We start from the raw sequence: 4,689 nt of genomic DNA, 5'->3' as shown, positions 1-4,689 counted from the left end.
ATATATACTCCATATTTAATTTTAGTCTCATTTCTATTGAGATATATATTTCACATAATTTCTCATATAAGCACATGTATATTTATTTATTTTGCAAATATACATTTCATATTATATAACAATAATCTTAACACGATAAATTAGGGCATAAACTATTATTTCAAATAAATTCATATATATTTGAAACTGAAAAAAACGTAGAGATGATGCCGAAGGTGTTGTAGATGGTGAGTGAGGGAGAGGGAAAAAAATGGGGCAATTAAGAAGGAGTGAGAAAAATAAATAATATTGGGGAAAAAAAATCATGTACATGATTTCCATATTTGTGTATTTTCATTTTTTTAAAACTATCATAAATTAATAAGGGTGTTATGGACTTCTAGGCTTGATTTTTAATTAATATTGTTATTCATTAGGTCATTCATGAAGAAAATGGTGCATATGAGACATTTTTGTAATTTGGCCTATTTGATTAGACTCTTAGTGTAGAAACCCTTAAAATTAAAAGAAGCATGGGCTATGGGCTAGGCTTCATAAATTCAGATATTTACATTACATCTTTTAGGGGGTTTTTGGCGTGCGATAAAAGTAGAGGGTTGAATTGAGTTGAGTTGGTAATTATTATCTGGAGAGTTAAATTATCTGTGTTTGGGGTGTAGAGTTGAGTTGAGTTAGTAATTATTATCTGGGGAGCTAAATTGTCTGTGTTTGGGGTGTACAATTGAGTTGAGTTGAATCAGAAAGTCGGTGTTCCGAGTGCAGAGTTGGGTATATGGTGGAGTTTTTGTAAATGAGATTGGTTCTTTTTTTTGTTTTTTATTATTTGTTTGTTTTTGTTTTTTTGTTTTGTTTTTCTTTGCTTCTTTTGCTTTTCTATTGTTGATTTATTTTCAACTATACACTTATTTTCTTAATCCCGTTATGACAAAAAACTGTAAAAACTCTAATTCTTTTCAATTTGTAAAGCATACCATCAAAATATATGTCATATTGCAATAAAATGAATATTCTTCCTTCTAACCGACAATGATTTTTTAACCCTCAATTACTTATGAATTGGTTTATATATATATATAAAAAAATTAAATCTTGCTAACTTAACATTATTATAAAAGAATTAACATGTAATACACATAAATAACGTTGAATAACTAGATAACTTAACAATTTATGTTTTTATAATATGCATTGTCTATGTCAAACTGAAATTGTGCATAGAATATTTACCCTTTATTTCATAATGATGTTGAGAATGTGATAGTATATTAAAGTTGCATTTTTTTGAACATCACAAAAATAATATCAAATGACCGAACATATGGCTGATAACTTGTAGAAATACAAGTTATTGTTCTCTCAAAGTTAGAATAATTAGGATATTTAGTGATATAAACATACTCATTATGAAGGAAAACACATGAAATTTCATACATGTGATAAACGCATACAAAAGTATCCTTTTTAGTAAAAATTCATTTCACTAACACATTTCAATGTAAGAATCAAAGAAATTTACTAAGTGTTGCAGTTAAGGCCAACGCAAGGAGTGCGTCTGAGAATGTTCGATGCATGAAAGATACACTTGGTTTGTGCAGTTCGTGTCAAATCACCACTTGCAAGCATGAGTATCTGACTGGCGGCGTTTGAGCATTTCAGAAGTGGCAGACGGTTGTCCTAGGGTATGAAAATTAATGTAGTCAAATCACCAAGTTGGTGAGATTTGCCTATAAAAGGAGAAGCCACTTACAGAATTGAGAGTTAGACACTTTTGAGACCAAACAGATAGAAATTCTCTTAAACCAGTAGTTAGAGTCCTCTGCCAGTGCAAGCAAGAAGTAGGAGGGAAGATACCATTTCCACCGTTGACTAAGAGGATCTACCGGAGAGAAGCTTGAGAAAAATATCTAAGCTGAGATTGAACTCTACAACTTGACTTCTTCCTTTTTATCTTTCATTTCCATTCACCATTTCATTTCATTAAGCTAAGATTGTTTGTATAAACACTTGTTATCTTTGATTAAAGGATTAAGTAGTTAAGTCACTCAAAAGAGCAATTTAACTATTAAACGCATTAAATCAAGGCGTGAAGTAAGTCTAGAGATAGAGTTGCTTACGTCTCTTGCCTATTCTTTATGACCAACACGTGCACCCTAAAGATAGGATTACATGTGGCCTTCGCATCGAAAGATGTTGAACTTAGCATGAACTAAAAAATAGAATTTCCAATGCATAGCACATACATTTAGATTGCAAACAAGCATCTACACCATCTTCATTTCATCTCCATTATGATTATCTAGGCTTGTTATTTCTATTAGGAAATCAACGCATACTATTGACACTTTAAACCATTCATCCATAAACCCCTTTCCCCCTCTGAACTTCTAGTTCTTCTTGCATGCATGTCGTAGATTAGTGTAAATAACCAACACTTCAGTTAATTTGGAAACATCTGCATCAGATCCAAAACAAAGTCTGCAATAGAACATTCTAGAGTCCCTATGGTCTGACTTGAGAAAACTTGTACGCATTCACAAGGTGTGCACGCATCCACTACCAATGCATCGTTTGATTTTTTTTACCAAGAGAGAAATCAATTCATCATTCATCTCCATTCATCATAGTCATTCATCACCATCCTCCCTCATTATTTAAGCTCTTTTAGAATCAAAATCACAAGGCAAGCGGTGGCCATTCCAAAAAATAAATTCACAAAATATATATTTTTGGGTTGAAATATTAAGTGGTCAATCTAATGGGTTCGAGCAAGTAGGCGGATGCAATACCATTTTCGTGCCTCTTCTGGTATAGCGAGGAAGAGGTCTGCCTTTTTTATGTTCGTGCCAATGATACCAATCAGGTCGCATCCACCTATATTTTCAGAATAGAGGTAGTCAATACCAGTGTTAAGTGGTAACGTGAAGGATTATTTTGGGGTTAGGATTTAGAGGTTCCAACTTCCAATGATTATGTGTTAGGAGTTCTCGTAAACAAGTATCGAAAGTAATGGTTCGTTAGGCTTATCTTTACAGTTAATTAGGTTGACAAATATCTCATTGTCTTAGACCTAACAAGGGATCAAATTTACCTAACATATGTTTACCAACTATGTTTACAAACTATGTAAAAATTTAATCCCAAACCATCTTTTTTATAACTTATATAACAACTATATTTTTAAAAAAAAATTATTTACCAACTATTTGTTTTCTAATTTTATTTACCAACTAATTTCATTCTAATTTACATACTTAAAAAAAACTAAAAAAAAAAAAAAAAAAAAACTAAATAAACTTGTTTACCATAAACAATTTTTTCTTTAAAAAATTGTTTACCAAATATTTATTGAAATTTTTTATAAAAAAAAATTGTTTTCTTTTTAAACTTGTATACCATAAATTGATTGTTTTTTTAAAATTGTTTACCAAATAATTTTTAAAACAATTTATTTGCTAACTGTTGTTTGCTTACTGATTTTTTTTAAAAAAAAAATTTTGAAACTAATTTACCAAACAATTTTTTCAAGCAGCTTTGTTCACCACCCACTTTCAAAGAATTTTTTTTTTTTTTTTTTTTTACGAAGCCAATATTAAAATTTACATTTTGTCCAAATTTTATTGCATTTTTTTCCGATTAAATACAATAAAATTTTATTTAACATATCAAATGAAAATATTGAAAGCTTGTGCAATTTAGTTACCCTTCAAAATTGAAGTACAAGTTTTTTTTTTCTTTTTTATGGATTCTAACATAACAGATTCTATTCATATGGTTATGAGCATTTAAAGTGGCAAAAAAGGAAGAAAAACCCACAGATAATCAAGAAAAATTAAAGAAATCCAAGAAAAAACCAACACCGAATCATAAAATTGAATCCCAAGAAAACCAAGAAAAAAGTCCAAAATCCCATATATCTAACATGTAGAGAAAAGTAAAGCCAAAACCACGAAAAAAACCCATGCAAAACCCTACAGATCTACAGATCTACAGATTTACAGATCCAAAACTCACAAAAAAAATCCAAACAAAGAACTCTAAAGGAAAGTAGATCTCAACAAAAAAAAAAAAAAAAACAAAAACCTCCTAAAAGAAGTAGAAATGAACAGAAAACTACAAAAAAAAAAGGTAGATCTGAAAAGCAACTCCAAAAAAATTATATCTAAACCAAGAACTCGCAAAAAAGTAGATCTGAACGAAAAATTTTATGCAATAAGAGATCGAGCAAGAAGAAATAATCAAAGGAAGAGAAATAGAGGAGACGAAAATGATGTTACCAGTCACATGAAGATGAAAAAGATAAGAATGAAAGAAATGTGAAGCAACAGACAAGGGAGAGAGAAATCTAAGAGTTAAGAGGGAAGTAATTGAAAGTAGACATTATTAGGGCTGATTTTTGGGAGAGTAAAACAGTGGGTTTAATAACCCATCGTTTTCTTTTAATCGATCAAACAAGTTGCTTAAAAAGCACATCCATCCCAACCCTCTTGGACTACCAAACGCCCCATTAGAGTTAATAATTAAGTGTATAATAATATTTTTAAGGAAATGTAAATATAGTAAAATCTATCAGTGATAGATTCTATCACGAGTAGAAGATATACTCAAAGAATTTATCTAAATTTTGCTATATATGTAAATTCTTTTGAATCGTGTTGTATCTGTTAATACTTTGGGCTTGATTGCTATATT

At 30.1% G+C, this 4,689-nt stretch overlaps 1 long non-coding RNA gene across 1 annotated transcript; it reads right to left on the bottom strand.

Annotated features, from left to right (window-relative positions):
- Positions 1-1,401: 1,401 nt before the first annotated feature.
- LOC120076429 (uncharacterized) lies at positions 1,402-4,423 on the bottom strand. Its single transcript, XR_005481547.2, has 2 exons — positions 4,275-4,423; positions 1,402-2,871 (listed from the first exon to the last, which is right to left on the bottom strand). It is a non-coding gene; the product is annotated as an uncharacterized LOC120076429 (long non-coding RNA).
- Positions 4,424-4,689: the final 266 nt, after the last annotated feature.

This window comes from Benincasa hispida, chromosome 4, assembly GCF_027475165.1.
Source record: "Benincasa hispida cultivar pf3 chromosome 4, pf3_genome.v1.1, whole genome shotgun sequence".
Lineage (NCBI taxonomy): Eukaryota > Viridiplantae > Streptophyta > Magnoliopsida > Cucurbitales > Cucurbitaceae > Benincasa > Benincasa hispida.
The sequence above is the reverse complement of the archived record's forward strand: the minus strand, read 5'-3'. Positions and strand labels throughout refer to the sequence as shown.